The sequence below is a fragment of the Triticum aestivum genome, chromosome 5B, assembly GCF_018294505.1.
Source record: "Triticum aestivum cultivar Chinese Spring chromosome 5B, IWGSC CS RefSeq v2.1, whole genome shotgun sequence".
Taxonomy (NCBI): domain Eukaryota; kingdom Viridiplantae; phylum Streptophyta; class Magnoliopsida; order Poales; family Poaceae; genus Triticum; species Triticum aestivum.
In genome coordinates, this window is record NC_057807.1 from 209,276,613 (window position 1) to 209,294,283 (window position 17,671).

The 17,671-nt window shown below is 47.7% G+C and overlaps 1 long non-coding RNA gene across 1 annotated transcript; it reads left to right on the forward strand.

Moving 5' to 3' along the window:
- Positions 1-1,867: 1,867 nt before the first annotated feature.
- LOC123115901 (uncharacterized) lies at positions 1,868-4,331 on the forward strand. Its single transcript, XR_006456817.1, has 3 exons — positions 1,868-2,027; positions 2,400-2,785; positions 3,207-4,331. It is a non-coding gene; the product is annotated as an uncharacterized lncRNA (long non-coding RNA).
- Positions 4,332-17,671: the final 13,340 nt, after the last annotated feature.

The window sequence follows — 17,671 nt, forward strand, 5'->3', positions numbered from 1 at the left end:
GCCGTTTATAGGTGTAAATATCTCGAGCCCATAAAAAACATGGGCCTTTAATAGGCCGAAAGTGAGATTGGGCCATGATTGTGCCAAATAACCCACTCGTCTTAACAGGCCGAAATGGTGGCCCATTTACAATGCGGATCATTCACAGGCCAAAATTCGGACGGGCCGTAAATGCGCCGACCTACTACACGGGCATTTAAGAGGCCGGAAGATCGGTCGAGCTTGATTAGTGTCATTTTTATATGGGCCGTTAATAGGCCCGCTGTGACGTTGGGCCATAAATGGCCCACGGATTTCGTCTGACGTTAATAGGCCGAAAATCACAACATGCTGAAAGTGGCCAAATCTATAGTGGGCCTCTAACAGGCCGAATGTTAGCCATGGTCGAATATGACCCAAATCCTTCACGGCCGTTTATGGGCCGAAAGTTTCAATGGCTTGTAAATGGGCCCAAATGAAGCAGGACCTTTAACAGGCAGGAAATACACCGGGCCCTAATTCGGCCCAAATACTTAGTGGACGGTTAACGGGCCAGAAGTGACCATGGGCCGCGATGATGACAGGTTTAGCTGGGCCGACCCATTATGGTCTGCAAAATCTTGTGGGCCTTAAGCTGGGTCGGCCCATTATGGTTTGCAAAATCTTGTGGGCCTTTAGCTGGGCCGGCCCATTATGGTCCGCTAAATCTTGTGGGCATTTAGTTGGGCCGACCCATTTAAACTTTATGGGCCACTTTTAGGCCCGTCCACATGTCAACATATGATAGGCGCATCTCGACCATTGGATGAGTGACACCTGTGCCAACGCGGAGCTGACATGTGGTTCCGTCGGCCAATGAGAATTGTACACGTGGAAAATGGGCATTGGTCATGGTTGTTAGCGGGTTATCGGATCCAAAACCGGACCCGATAGCTTATCGGCAAGCCGTTATGGTGGATGCCACATGTCGGTCACCCTTGATGAAAGCACTTCCATGACGCGCCATTTATCGTCATGGAAGTGGACACTTCCGTGATGATAATTTTGGTACTGTCATGGAACACTTCTACGACAGCACAGGTGTGACTATCTTGATTCTGTCATAAAATCGTCATGGATGTACATGCATGACAGAAAATGTGACCTACTGTGACAAACATGTACCATCACGGAAGTGTATTTTTTTGTAGTGGAAGAAGCGGTAACACCTAAGCGCACCACGACATATAGTTATACGTCGTCAGCTTCACCGGGATGAGATGCGCAAAGTAGAATGGCGTATGAGACACACCATAATTCAAAGGTGGCGGTGGCGCGGCATAGAAGCCCGGGGGGACGCTCGGTAGCAACTCCGTAGATGACCCGTAGGGTGCCCCATATGAAGGAGATGCGCCAGTAGGAGGCACTGTCACCAACGCGCACGACACCGACGGCGCGGCATGGGGCAGCCATGGGGCAACCTGTGCGATTTCGGGATGCGACGGCGGCACGGCAGCAGCGTAGGAAGCAACGTCATAGTTCGGTGCCGATGCAGATACTTTAGAGGAACCAGCGCCATGGGCCAGCCGGAACTGTTGGGTACCAGGGGCCAGCAACAGCGGCTGGGCGAAGCCAGATGCAGGTTGCCAACTCATCCAAAAGTCCGAACTGATGAAGGAAGGGGTTACGATGTCTCTGCTCCGGCGCTCATGGAGTTCTTGATGCAGCTGTGCAACAGGTGCGAATCTGTCCGTTTGTGTGCTTGAACGGCCGCGATTTGGATTTGAGTTTGGAGCTTCTGCAAGATCTAACTTTCTCTTACCTTCCATGTGTTTCTGCAGTAGAACGCTCATAGAGGAAGTGAATGACAGTGACGTACCCATGGAGCCTTTGCATTATCCTGTTTTGTCAGCGGCGGCTGGCGAGGTGCCGGCGACGAGTGCTTCCAGTGTGGAGGCGCGGATCTGTGCAGCGGTGGCTGTAACACCAGGAGGGAGTGCAGATAGGCCGCAAGTATCTGAACACTCGATAGAGCAAACTGATCCACAGACGCCCGGCTAGACACAAAGGTATGCTTAACTGGCACACCCCGCTGATACAAAATTCTGGCTAAGTTGTTCAAGTACTACTAAGATTTGGGAGTCCATTCAGCAAGCAGATAGTTAATTTGTCCGTGGAATCCATGCGGAATGCATTACAGGGAAATTGATTATAGATTAATGGGAATGGGGATGGGAGATGTATTTGACATTACAAGTCTGTGCGGTATAAAATCACTCGCTCAAAACACATAATAATGAATAAAGGGTGCATATATTGTGTTCTGGGACATCATTTGAAAAATGCATGCAAATTCATTACAGGCATGTTGTAATCTGGAATGCTCTGTTTTTTTATTTTAGTAACTAATTGTGCATGCACATTTTTTGATAAAAATTCAGGGTCAGGGTTGGTGCTGTAGCACCAGGCCGTGCCCCCTATCCAGGTAGGATGACAACATTGGAGAAATGAGTGTGCATGTTTGCCGAGTCCCCCAATGATAATGTGATTATGCCAATGTTAGGCATCAGCTTCGATACGCTTGAAGATGCCTATGATTTTTACAATCTGTATTCATGGGAGAAAGGATTCAGCATTAGATCCGGTGCTTTCCCATAGCTACAATAGTGCACGCAGTAAATGCAGAAGTTGGGGCGCTAAGAGCAGCTGTCTCCTACCTCACAAAGTTGGATCTATCGTTCTTGAAGATGGCGAACCCATAGAGGAACCTCCTGCGGGGACTGGGTGCTTCAGCGAGCATGGAGTTCTTGATCCAGCCGATAAATAGGTACGGATATGCTTGCCCTTGCTCCGTTCGCCACCGTTTTTATTTAGGTTTTTTGGATGATTTAATTTCTCTGTCGGTTATTCGTGCAAGCAGCAGAATGCTGCTAGAAGAGCTGAACAACATCGCCAAGGAGCTATTCACTACCTTGTGAGGACGCCGCCGGTGGTTGAGCTGCCGCCGGTGTCCTGAATTGAGCTTGTGTAGAAAGAATTAAGTATGTGCAATATTATTTATGCCATGACTAGTGAGAATGATAGACTTGGCTGAATTATGTTGCAAACATGATGCGTAATAGAGATTTACTGGAGGGTAGGTATGTCATATAGAGCTCTTCCTGGAGCTGGGTGTGTGATACATTAATTTAATTGATTTAACTGTGAAAGGTTACTGAATATGTTTACATATTTGCTTGGGCTTCCAGAGTGCAGGTTGGTGCTGCCACGCTAGGCAGAGCTCCACGCCTTGATATGATTACAGCACTGGAGAAATCAATCTGAAGATTTGCAGAAGAACCAGGTGATTGTGCCAAAGATAGGAACACGTTTTGACACATTTTGGTGAGGCCTATGATTTTTACAATTTATATACGTGGGAGAATGGATTCGGCATTAGATACGGAAAGAACAGGCTAAATGTAAACCGGAAAAATGCATGAAAGAGATAGTCTGTGGTTGCGCAGTATGCCATTGTGTTTGCAATGTTCTATAATTTTTCAGTTCACCATGTGGAAGTTGTGATGAAGTTAACTGACTTTGATTTATCAAAATTTTAACAGGGGAAACAAATAGTTGAAAATACTCGGTCTTGCCGCTGTTAATGCCCTACCCTCATAAGATTGTTACAGTTAAAGGACAACAGAAGCATCGAGATGAGCACCATTCATTGTCTCCCACGAACGGACAGATAATACACTTGCCATCACACAAGCATATCGATGTGTACATCAGAGGTCTCGTGAAGCAGTTGTGGCAAAAACAATGACAACTTATCGAGAATGGGGATGTCGTGAACCAGGTTCACCCAGAAGGTGCAGAGATGGGACAGGGAGGCAGAATGCCTACTGTTATGAGGAAATGAGGAACGATGATAACACTTTAGCCAATCAGTTGGGTGATATGTTGACAGGCTTATTGCCTCCAGCTAAGAGGAAGGAGACGGGAAAGCCTATGGCAAGCAGATAAAAGCACTGTATGAGGGACTAACTAAGATAACAAGATTTTGCATGATTTTTGGTGACAAGCACACAAACAGATACCCTGTCCTGATCGTGGGGATGTACCAAAACAGCCTCGGAAGCCAGGAAGATGCAAGAATTGTGGCATTGAAGGCCATCATCGATACAACTACCACAAAGCGGTTGAGCTCAGGCTGAAGAGCTGATCTGATCTTGTTTTGTTTAGATGCGGCACTTTGCTTGCCAAAATTTAAGCTGCCTTGTACCTGACTACTAAGCTGTGTTCTTTCTGAATAATTAGAACTTGTCTGTAAAACATCTGCACTGTAAAATGGTTGTGCTTTGCATGAAGATCTTCCTGTGTTGCTGATATTATTTGATTGTGCTTCCTTACTGAACTGGAGTGAATTGCAGAAAACATCGACATTGAAGGATAGATTTGCAGGAATCACAATTCTAAAGTTTTGTTCCAAAAACAACTAATTCTGAGGCTAATTTTTTGCCAAAAAAAAAAACTAGTCGCCAGCTTAGGACGTTTTGAGCACGATTATGACAGGAGGGTCCCGCTGGACAGGGCGACGTGGCAAAATATAACAGATCACAAATAGAAAAAATAGCATGGACTAAACTGTAAAAGGACCGAAGAGGGTAAGGTTCGTGCAGCAAACAAAAAATATCTGGCATCGTCTTCCTGCTGCCCAGCCGCCGAGCTCGCCCCGGCGTGCACATCCGGTCTGCTCCCGGCGTCCAGCCGCGCCTCCGACGTCCACCGGCGAGTACCCGGACCCGTAGCTGCCTCCAAGTCCTTCGTCGCGGACCCGTCACCGCGCGCCGTCGCTGCCCTGCAGGTTCCCCGATGGTTGCGTATCGACCACGGAGTTCAACGCCTCCACGCACAAAACCTCGTCAGCGCCAAGTTCTTTCACAAGGAGCTCGTTTCCTCCTCTCCCTCGCTCCATGGCGTCGGCGCCGGCCTCCCAATCCCCGCTCCTTGGCCCGCGTAGGTGTGGTGACTGGTGAGAGAGGGCGCCTCACCGCGGCCGAAGCTCAAGCCGCCGCCGCCGCCCTTGCTGCTCACCTGCATCGGCACTAGCTAGGTGACGGGGAGGCACACCAGATGGACGCGAGTAGCTATGCCCGCCGCACGGGCGCGAGCAGCAGTGGCGTCGGCCACGCTCACCGTCCATCCCGGCCTCATGCCACGTTTCCCCCGGCTCTCAATGGTGGTAGCCCGGAGAGGAAGTGGCCGGCGGCGTCCACCGCCGGACCAATGGGAGACGTTGGTCACTGAGGACCTGATTGCTTTTTTTTCAGGGGTCTTTTTGCAAATCACGAATGTATCAGGGTGTAGTTAGCGTTTTTCTTTGCCACATCGCCATGTCCAGTGGGACCCCTGTCATAATCGTGCTCAAAACCTCCTAAGCCGACGACTAGTGTTTTTTGTAAAAAAAAATAGCCTCGAAATTAGTGGTTTTCTGCACAAAACTATAGAATTGTGATTCCTGCAAACCTAGCCTCCAATGTCGACGTTTTCTGCAATTCACTCTACTGAACTGCTTGGCACATAGTGTGTGTTGTTTACGTATGTTTCCTGCCTGACTGATTAAGAACTTTATGTGAATTATCTATCTGCATGAACCTCAAGACACATGCCTGGATTTGATGCCTGGAGGTGGTGGTTGATGAGATGTTCAGATACAAACCACGGGCCAAGGTTGCTAGATGCGCTAATGGGTGAGTGCGTCTCGGTTGTGCCAATATTTTGACAGCTGCAGCCATCCTTCTGCAACCTAATATAACAAGCAGTCGTGACATGTCCACCGATGATCCTGCCTGGTACAGGCGAGCCTGACCCTTCCATGGTTGTGGCTCCACTAGACAAGATCGTGCCAGCTCCGCTTGATGACTCCACTGCTTGATTGGTTCGCCTGAACCGCTGAACGAGCTCTTCGGTGCAAGTAAGCTGCGGGCTTGGGCGAATCGCTGAACCAGTCTCAGATCACCAACCATCTCGGTGCGCCGGTTCGGCGTTCACTCCACCGCAAAAAATCCAAGTGTAGATGCATGCGCCACAGTCGGGCATGGAATGAGCAGCAAAATCTCCTCCAGGCCGGCGGTGGACGATGAAGCAAACATGGTGGAGAAGGGATGGGGCTGGTGGCAGTGGCTCTGATGGCATAGAAAGCAACGGCAAATCTGTGCGGGGTTCGGGTGGATCCACTGGATTATAAAGATGACTGAGGCTAGTCGTAATGGGAGTGTCATAGATAGTATTATGCATGTCAACTAGGGAAATTTAATAACGTGGCATGAAATTAAAGAGTGGGTTGACTATCATATCATGATACCGTAACATATTAAATGTTGTGCTACAATGTGTCATGCATGACAATAAATAAAGTCATCTATGATATTAGCACATGATACTATGCACTACGGTTGTAGTATCATACACTAGTATCATATGCATGATACTCACCATTACGACCAGCCTGAGCATGTTGGAGAAGATTGGTAGCTCCAACGTCAGGGGACATTAAATGAGATCGGCGCCGACGTTAGTAGGGGCGCGTTTGGTTGCCTGCATGCAGCCACACCAAGCCCGCGCGGGATGTGCGTGGCCTGTTTGGTTGCCTGGGCTGCATGCGTTTTGTGCCCCGCACGGAACTTAAAGCAGGCCTGAGCCTGTTCTCGCAAGCCTGGCTCGGCACGGCCACGTGTGCGAGGGGGTTGCACGCTTCGTGCAGCGCAGGAGATGGAGGGGACGTCTCATAACTCCCCCCCCCCCACTCTCTTGTTACTGCCCCGCCCACACTGTTCCCACCGCTCCCTCTCTGCCTCACCGCCCCTCCCTCTCCTCTCCACCGATGGTTACGCCTTGCCCACCGCCGCGTCGTCCTTTGATCCCCGTCGACCAGCGCATCGCCAGCATCCAGGAGTGCTGGGTGGCCGGGCTGCAGAACTCGGGCAGGGACCTGGCATCGACGCTGCGAGCGTCGTCCCCCATCTGCTGCCGGCCACCATGAGCGTCGGCCAATGCTTTGCCAGTCGTGCCTGCTCTGCCGCCGATTCTGGACCTCATGGTCCTGGGCTCGATGTCGGTGCCACCCACGGAGCTGCCGCTTCTTAGGTCCCCATTGGGCAGGGGGGTTTTCTTGACCCCCGTCCAAGGGTTTTCTCTTGTCGGCGCGCCGTCCTCCTCGACCTCCGACGTGGCCATGAGCACGGGACCGATGCCGCAGGCCCTCGCCAGGGCCGGCTACTCCTTTGCTCCGCCACCTCTCTCCTTCCCGCCGGGGTTTTCACCCCGATCTCGGTTCGCTACGACTGCGTGTGCTCCGGTGAGTCAAACCCCCCAATGCTTGCTCGTAGATGTAGACTGGGGGTTTATTTCTCAGGCATGTGCTAGTACTTAGTGGATTCGATAGGACTAGATTGGATTGGGGTCCGATTGGATGTAATCCGAATCGAATCCAATCGGACCGATCTGTTCTTGTTTGCTACAGTGTGTGTCCTAGGATAATGTTCTTCTGCTCTGGTGCTTTCCTAGGATATGTATTCATGGTAGGAGGTGTGTTAATGCTAGAATCCCCTATGCTAGTGTGCTTTGCTAGGATCTGTGTTCATGCTAGGGTCTTGCTAGGATATGTGTTCATGCAAATGGCATGTTCATGTTCAAGTTAGGATCATGTTCATGTTGTTGTTCATGTTGCTACATACATGTTCAAGCTAGGGTTTGTGTTGCATGCTCTACATTGTTATACGTGCATGTAGTAGGACCATTTTAGGATGCTGCCAAATGTGCATGGGTGCACATGGGTGCTATTTTTAGATGTTTCCATGCTTAGGATAGTGCACTGATGAGTGGTAGTTGTAGAATACCATATGCCACTGATCAGTGGCATTTGCTCATGGGCAACTACCACTAATGAGTGCCACTTGCTGTTGGGCAAGTCCCCTTATCAGTTGCTCTTGCTCTTGAGTTGAGCAAGTGCCATTGATCAGTGGCACTTGCCCAAGAGCAAATGGCACTGATCAGTGGCATTTGCCCAAGAGCAAGTGCCATTGATAAGTGGAATTTGGCAAAGAGTTTGTGCACTGATCAGTGGCATTTGTTGTAATGCTAGTGCAACTGATCAATGGCATTTGCAGAAGAGCTAATGGCACTGATCAGTGGTTGTTCATTTTGCAACCACCTCTAATACTTGTCATCCTACCTGACAAGATATTCAAGAGTGACTGGGACATGGCGGGTAAAGGAGCTCAGGTGGTGGCCGGAGCTGAGGGCGCCGAGGATTTCATCCCCACGAACAGGTGGCTCGGGAAGGTGGACCTGCCTAAAAGGATCGCCTTCATGAGCCTGCCTCGTTCAACGGGACGATCTCCGAGGCAGGGCCACGAGGAGGGGGCCCGGGAGCCGTTGCGCTTCTACCAGCAGATCAAGGACAATGAGGACCTCGCCATGCTTGTCGTCCCTCGCAAGTTCATGGAGGTGATGAACACCTGGCTGGTCATCAAGCAGCTCACGTGCGTGATCAGGCTGTCGGCGAACAAGCGATGTGTGTTCTGGGTGAAGTTCCAGAACTACGAGGGGCGCATGGTGCTTCACCGGTGCTGGAACTACTTCTGCCACTGCCGCCTGATCGTCCCCGGCGACCTCGTCGTTGTGCGCATCTCAGGACTCAGATTGAAGGTTCAGATCTGCAACCACGACTCATCGGTCATGTGCAGGTTTTGTTGCAGCAGGCACAACTGCATTGGTGACATTGAGCATGCTATGTAGTTAAGTAAGGTGTTAGTGTTGAACTTTTATGGTGTGTGGCTAGATTATGGTACTTGTGCTGGGAACTTGTTAATATTTTGTCCAGGAGCAGCACCCTGGCGTGGAGCAGGGAAGGAGGATGCCCTGTTGTTAATCTAAGTAGTTTGCTGTCATTTTCTTGCTTGCTTTGTTTGATTTCATTTGGTTGCTTGCTTTGTTTGATCTCATATGTGCTTGCTGTTGTGCTGATCATGTAGTGGTAAGGCCACCACATGAATGGGGTGAGCAAAACACAAATGTTGTTTGCAACCAGACAGCTGAAGTTTGCACCTACTCACACCATAAGCACAAAAACGGCAACCAAACAACAGGGGGTACGTGCCCCTCCATGGGCGCAGTAGGGGAGTTGGCCGCCGTGGTGTTGGAGTCATCATTTCCTGATGTCGTGTAACGCCTTGGAGTTAGTATGTTGGAATGTTAGAGGTCTTAACAATCTAGCCAAGAGGAAGGCACTTAGAGGGTTTGTGGAATCTGTCCGTGCGGCGACCGTTTGTATTTTAGAAACTAAGTTAGAAGTGGTGGACAAGTATGTAATCTTGCAATGCATGGGACCAAATTAGGATGGTTTCACTTACTTACCGGCGTCGAGGACTAGAGGAGGTATTTTCGTGGCTTGGGACACCATGAGGGTTTGGTTGACAAACTATGTCAACGATTCTCATTGCATTACAGGGTATGTATCACCTATTGAGGGGACGCCATGGTGGTTAACAATAGTTTATGGGCCGCAACAGGATGATCAAAAGATTAGCTTCCTGAATGAGCTATTGGAGAGGAGATCTCTTAGTCCCGGGCCATGGCTTGTCATCGATGACTTCAACCTTATTCTTTACGGGGCAGACAAGAATAACTCCAACTTGGATTGGAGAATGATGGGGAAGTTTAAATGTTTTGTCGACAATAACGCGCTCAAGGAGCTTTTCTTGCATGAGCGCAAATTCACTTGGAGCAATGAAAGGGAGACGCCTACCCTCATGAAGATAGATCGTGCGTTCGTCTCCGTCGATTGGGAGCTCGATCACCCGGAGTGCCTACTTCAAGCTTTATCCACTGAGTACTCGGATCATTGTCCTTTACACCTCACACTCCAAGAGTCCGTGCACATTAGGAGGAGGTTCCGCTTCGAGAAGTTTTGGGTCAAAATGGATGGTTTTCTTGATGTCGTCAAAGAGGCTTGGACCTGTGATCCGGATATCACCGATCCTTTCATGCGGCTTGATATCTTGCTTCATAACACGACTAGAGCTCTTGCCACATAGGGTCAAAAGGATATAGGAAATATCAAGCTGCAAATAGCCATCGCAAACATTGTCATCATGCGGTTCGACTGCGCCCAGGAAAATTGTATGCTTACGGAGGAGGAGAGTGGCTTAGAAGAACCCTTAAGCAGCTTGTGCTAGGGTTGGCTTCCTTAGAAAGGACCATTGCTAGGCAAAGGTCGAGGATAACATGGCTACAAGAAGGGCATGCAAACACGTAGTTGTTTCACTTGGTGGCGAATGGGGGACGTATGAAGAATTACATCCCTTCTTTGCATATGGATGGTCGTATTATCACCGATCAGAAAGAAAAGGAGGAAGCCTTTTACAAAGCTTATAATGACCTGTCGGGCAAGGATGTGGCACGAGAATTCACTCTGGACTTGGAGGGATTGGGAGTCAGTCACATTGACCTCTCTGAGCAGGACAGAGTGTTTTGTGAGGACGAGATTTGGGCAGTTATTAAGGGCATGCCCTCGGATAAGGCACCTGGGTCGGATGGGTTCATAGGCTTGTTTTTTCAGAAAGCTTGGGAGGTGATCAAGGTGGATCTCATTGCCGCGATTCACAAGCTTTTTGTTGGAAATGGAAGGGGTTTTGGGAGGCGAAACCAAGCTTTGATCACTCTTCTGCCGAAGTCTCCGGAAGCTTGCACTGTATTCGACTTCAGACCCATATGCCTAGTGCATAGTGTCGGTGTCAAAACCGGCGGATCTCGAGTAGGGGGTCCCGATCTGTGCGTCTTAGGCTGATGGTAACAGGAGGCAAGGGACACAATGTTTACCCAGGTTCGGGCCCTCTCGATGGAGGTAAAACCCTACTTCCTGCTTGATTGATATTGATGATATGAGTAGTACAAGAGTAGATCTACCACGAGATCGTAGAGGCTAAACCCTAGAAGCTAGCCTATGATGATTATGATTGTGATCGTCCTTCTAAGGACCAACCTCTCCAGTTTATATAGACACCGGAGAGGGTTAGGGTTTACATGGAGTCGGTTACAAAGAAGGAAACATAATATCCGGATCGCCAAGCTTGTCTTCCACGCAAAGGAGAGTCCCATCCGGACACGGGACGGAGTCTTGAGTCTTGTATCTCCACGCTCCAATAGTCCAGACGAAGTATAGAGTCCGGCTGTCCGGATACCCCCTAATCTAGGACTCCCTCAGTAGCCCCTGAACCAGGCTTCAATGACGATGAGTCCGGCGCGCGGTCTTGTCTTCGGCATTGCAAGGCGGGTTCCATCTCCGAATACTCCAAAGTACCTGTTACGACGAACTGTGTTCGGCTTCCCATTAATGTTATACTCCTCGGCTTCTGTGCCTCAATAATGACCCTTTCCACGTGTTGAGTGAATGCGAGGGGTCAAGGCATTTTTGCATTTGCCACCCCTTGGTCCGGCAGGTTGACCGTCTATTTGAGGAGACGGGGATTCTCAGATCCAAACCTCATCCTCTTCCCTCGAGCAAGCATCCAACAGAGCGCTCCGGAAAAACCATTCCAACATGGCCGGTCGTCTCAGCTCTTCTTCTCGCTCTCCTCGCTCCAGGCCGGGTGACTGAGAAGATTGTTCAGTTCCTCACGGTCATTTGATAGAGTTACAGACCCAAGGGTTTCTCCCACCGGCGTTCATGGTCTCCGTCCGAGCCGGAATAACCACTTATAATGGCGGCGAGCAAGCGGAGGGATCTCCTAATCCTTCCCCAGAGGAGCGAATATGCCTCATCCCGCATCTGCTAAGGGGCGTCGAGTTTCCTATCCACCCATTTCTTCGCGGGCTTCTGGAGTTCTACGGCCTTCAGTTGCACAACCTCACCCCTGCCTCTGTGCTGCATATAGCAGGATACGTCGCCCTTTGTGAGCTATTCCTAGGCTGCGAGGCTCACTTTGGGTTATGGAAGAAGTTGTTCTGCCTTGTCCCTCGCAACCAGGGAGAATCCCTATGTCAAGTGGGCGGAGTCGAAGTATGGCGCATCGCCGAGACCGGATACCTATCCGGCACTTCCAAGAAGGCACCGGAGAACTGGCCCTCGGAGTGGTTTTATGTTGACGATGTTCCCCTTCCGGATCCAGTCCGGACAGGTCTCCCTAAGTTCAACAATGCTCTGCTGAAGACGCGTCGAAGCTGGCGCCCTCGGGGCCCCCAAGAGGAGGATACCAGAGAAATACATTTTCTAATGAGCCGGATAAAGTTACTGGCCAAATCCGGGCTGACGATAGTCGAGGTCATGGCAATATGCGTAATGCAGGGAGTGCAGCCGCTCCAATATTGGGGGAAGCCCATGTGGCACTACAACGGGGAAGATGATGCCACCCGTTGTGGTTGTAAAGGTCCGGACTCTGCCAAGGCTCTGGCGAGGGTATTGTCCGATTTATATAAAGGGGAAGAAGAAGAATTCCTTCACATTAAACCGCGGGATGGGTTTTCTATGTACAACCCCCCAAGCTGGGTAAGTCGTCATTCTTTCCCCTGCTTTACCTATTGTGGCATTCTTTGCCAAGATTATTTACCCCGATATTTTTGAGCAGGAACTGAGGAGGTCCGTAGAAGGAATCTCCAGCCCCTCCCCGCAGCCAGAGGACCCCGGGAGGGCCCTCGATCCAGGGCTCGAAGAAGATCCGGACATTACTGTGGAGCTTGTCAACGGGACATTTTATCAGGCGAGCTGCGATGGCGCCTCAGTGGCTATTACAGGCGACTATCCCGGACTGCTACCCGCGTCACGTGTAAGCCAACCCAAAAACCTTATCCTCCGAAGAGGATTCCTTTCTAATGTCATGCCTTGCACCTGAAGTGTCGTGTTTTTGTAGAGACGACGATCGGAACGCGGGGCCGAGCCCCTAGGAGCTCGTCGGCAACGGGTGTCCGAATCGGGCAGGCTATAGAGGAAGGCAGTTAGGGCTGAAACGCCGCTACAGAGGTAAGGTAAAAACCTTTTCTGTGATTAGTGTATTTGAAATGCGACAGCGCCCTTCGTGTCCTGGCAGGAAGAGGAGTAGCCGGACTATATCCGGGGATCCTGCCAATCACGCCTCTACCAGCCGGATTCCAGAGCCGGCTTCGTTAGAGGAGGCGGACGTGGGGCCGATGCCGCATTTTCCTCCGACAGAGGACGCAGAGTATGCTCTCCACCACGAATTCTGAAGTAGAGAGCACAATGAATCACCGGCGCCGACGAGCCGTACTTCGCCACAACATCTTTTCCGAAGAGGCATTTAATGCTTTCAATTCGGGAGGCACGTACATCCGAGCTGCTCAAGGTGGGCTCGCCCGAGCAACGGACCAGTATACCAAAGATATACGGGTAAGAAAATTTGATAAACATGTATAGCAGTAGCCCCTGAGACTTGAAATGGTTGGAACAACTGTTTTAAGGATCAATTTATGCACAGGTCGTTGCTACCTCTTGAGCACTGCGTTGGATTTCCCCGAAGAGGAGAGGATGATGCAGCAAAGTAGCGTAAGTACTTCCCTCAGTTTTTGAGAACCAAGGTATCAATACAGTAGGAGACCACGCACAAGTCCCTCGTACCTACACAAAACGATAGCTACTCGCAACCAACGTGATTAGGGGTTGTCAATCCCTTCACGGTCACTTACAAGAGTGAGATCTGATAGATATGATAAATAACATTTTTGGTATTTTTGATAGATAGATGCAAGGTAAAAAGTAAAAGGCAAAGTAAAAACAAAGCAAGTAATAAAGCGATAGAGATTGATATGATGAGAATAGACCCTGGGGCCATAGGTTTCACTAGTGGCTTCTCTCAAGAGCATAGATATTCTACGGTGGGTGAACAAATTATTGTTGAGCAATTGACAGAATTGAGCATAGTTATGAGCATATCTAGGTAATGATCATGTATATAGGCATCACTCATCGACCGCTATCCAGCATGCATCTACTACTATTACTCCACTCATCGACCGCTATCCAGCATGCATCTAGAGTATTAAGTTAAAAAAAGAGTAATGCCTTAAGCAAGATGACATGATGTAGAGGGATAAATCCATGCAATATGATAAAAAACATCTTGTTATCCTCGATGGCAACAATACAATATGTGCCTTGTTGCCCCTGTTGTCACTTGGAAAGGACACCGCAAGATTGAACCCAAAGCTAAGCACTTCTCCCATTGCAAGAACTACCAATCTAGTTGGCCAAACCAAAAAGGATAATTCGAAGAGACTTGCAAAGATAACTCAATTATACATAAAATAATTCAGAGAAGATTCAAATATTTTCCATAGATAATACTCGATCATAAACCCACAATTAATCAGTCTCAACAAACACACCGCAAAAAGAAGAAGATTACATCAAATAGATCTCCACGAGAGAGGGGGGGAACATTGTATTGAGATCCAAAAAGAGAGAAGAAGCCATATAGCTACTAGCTATGGACCCGAAGGTCTGAAGTAAACTACTCACACTTCATTGGAGGGGCTATGGTGTTTATGTAGAAGCCCTCCGTGGTGGATGCCCCCTCCGGTGGAGCTCCGGAACAGGCCCCAAGATGGGATCTCGTGGATACAGAAGGTTGCGGCGGTGGAATTAGGTTTTTGGCTCCTATTTTGATCGTTTGGGGATACGTAGGTATATATAGGAGGAAGGAGTACGTCAGTGGAGCAACAGGGGGCCCACGAGGTAGGGGAGCGCGCCCCCACCCTCGTGACCGCCTCTTTTGTTCCTTGGAGCAGGGTCCAAGTCTCCTGGATCACATTTGGTGAGAAAATCACGTTCCCGAAGGTTTCATTCCGTTTGGACTCAATTTGATCCGTTTCTTCGAAACACTGAAATAGGCAAAAAAACAGCAATTCTGGGCTGGGCCTCCGGTTAATAGGTTAGTCCCAAAAATAATATAAAAGTGTAAAATAAAGCCCAATATAGTCCAAAACAGTAGATAAAGTAGCATGGAGCAATAAAAAATTATAGATACGTTGGAGACGTATCAAGCATCCCCAAGCTTAATTCCTGCTCGTCCTCGAGTAGGTAAATGATAAAAAAGAATTTTTGATGCGGAGTGATACTTTGGCATAATTTCAATGTGAATCTTCTTAATTGTGATATGAATATTCACATCTGAAAGATTCAAGACAAAAGTTCATATTGACATAAAAATAATAATACTTCAAGCATACTAATCAAAGCAATCATGTCTTCTCAAAATAACATGGCAAAAGAAAGTTCATTCCTATAAAATCATATAGTTAGGCTATGCTTCATTTTCGTCACACAAAGATGTTCCCAACTTCTATACCCCCGATGACAAGCCAAGCAATTGTTTCATACTTAAATAATCTCAAACTTTTTCAACCTTCACGCAATACATGAGCGTGAGCCATGGATATAGCACTATGGGTGGAATAGAATATGATGATGGGGATTGTGTGGAGAAGACAAAAAAGGAGAAAGTCTCACATTGACGAGGCTAATCAACGGGCTATGGAGATGCCCATCAATTGATGTCAACATGAGGAGTAGGGATTGCCATGCAACGGATGCACTAGAGCTATGAATGCTCAACAAAAGAAAACTAGTGGGTGTGCATCCAACTCGCTTGCTCATGAAGACCTAGGGCATTTGAGGAAGCCCATCGTAGGAATATACAAGCCAAGTTCTATAATGAAAAATTCCCACTAGTATAAAAAGGACAACTTTATGAGACTCACTACATGAAGAACAAGGTGCTACTTTGAAGCACAATATATGAGACTCACTACATGAAGGACAAGGTGCTACTTTGAAGCACAATATATGAGACTCACTACATGAAGGACAAGGTGCTACTTTGAAGCACAAGTGTGGAAAAAGAGATAGTAGCATTGCCCCTTTTTCTTTTCTTTTCTTTTCTTTTGGGCCTTTCTTTTTTTTTGGCCTTTCTTTTTTTCTTTTTTCTTTTTTTTCTTTTTGGGCAATGCTCTAACAATGATGATCATCACACTTCTATTGATTACAACATAAGGATTACAACTCGAAACTTAGAACAAGATATGACTCTATATGAATGCCTCAGGCAGTGTACCGGGATGGTGCAATGAATCAAGAGTGACATGTATGAAAAATAATGCATGGTGGCTTTTCCACAAATACGATGTCAACTACATGATCATGCAATGGCAATATGACAAAAGTAATGTATGTCATGATGATGATGATGATGGAAGTTGCATGGCAATATATCTCGGAATGGCTATGGAAATGCCATGATAGGTAGGTATGGTGGCTGTTTTGAGGAAGATATAAGGAGGTTTATGTGTGATAGAGCGTATCATATCACGGGGTTTGGATGCACCGGCGAAGTTTGCACCAACTCTCAAGGTGAGAAAGGGCAATGCACGGTACCGAAGAGGCTAGCAAAGGCAGAAAGGTGAGAGTGCGTATAATCCATGGACTCAACATTAGTCAAAAGAACTCATATACTTATTGCAAAAATTTAGAAGTCATCAAAAATCAAGTACTACGTGCATGCTCCTAGGGGGATAGATTGGTAGGAAAAGACCATCGCTCGTCCCCGACCGCCACTCATAAGGATGCACAAGCCAGGTACACTTCATGTTTCAAATTTGTTACACAACTTTAACCATACGTGCATGCTACGGGACTTGCAGACTTCAACACAAGCATTTCTCAAATTCATAATTACTCAACTAGCACGACTTTGATATTATCACCTCCATATCTCAAAACAATTATCAAGCACCAAACTTATCTTAGTATTCAATTCACTCAAAAGAAAGTTTCACATATCTTGAATACCAAGTATATTAACATTAAGCAAATTACCATGCTATTAACAACTCTCAAAATAATCTAAGTGAAGCATGAGAGATCGATAGTTTCTTTAAAACAAATCCACCACCATGCTCTAAAAGATATAAGTGAAGTACTATAGCAAAAATTATCACGCTCAAAAGATATAAGTGAAGCACTATGAGCAAAACTATCAAGCTCAAAAGATATAAGTGAAGCACATAGACTATTCAAACAAATTCCAATTCATGTATGGATCTCTCAAAAGGTGTGTACATCAAGGATGATTGTGGTAAACTAACAAGCAAAGACGCAAATGATACAAGATGCTCCAAGCAAAACACATATCATGTGGTGAATAAAAATATAGCTCCAAGTAAATTACCGATGGAAGTGGACGAAAGAGGGGATGCCTTCCGGAGCATCCCCAAGCTTTGGCTTTTTTGTGTCCTTGGATTATCTTGGGGGTGCCATGGGCATCCCCAAGCTTAGGCTCTTGCCACTCCTTGTTCCATAATCCATCAAAAGAATTCACCCAAAACTTTAAAACTTCACAACACAAAACTCAACAGAAATCTCGTGAGCTCCGTTAGAGAAAGAAAACAAAGAACTACTTAAGGTACTATAATGAACTCATTATTTATTTATATTGGTAGTAAACCTACTGTACTCCAACTTCTCTATGGATTATACAGGGATTTGTCTTTCTTTGGTACCATTACCAGATTTGCGAGCCAATCCGGATGCTTGATATCTCTGATGAATCTAGCCTCGAGCAGTTTGGCTAGCTCTTCCCCCATGGCTTGCCATTTGGGCTCTGAAAAGCGCCTTAGAGTCTGCTTGACAGGCTTGTATCCTTTTAGTATATTAAGGTTG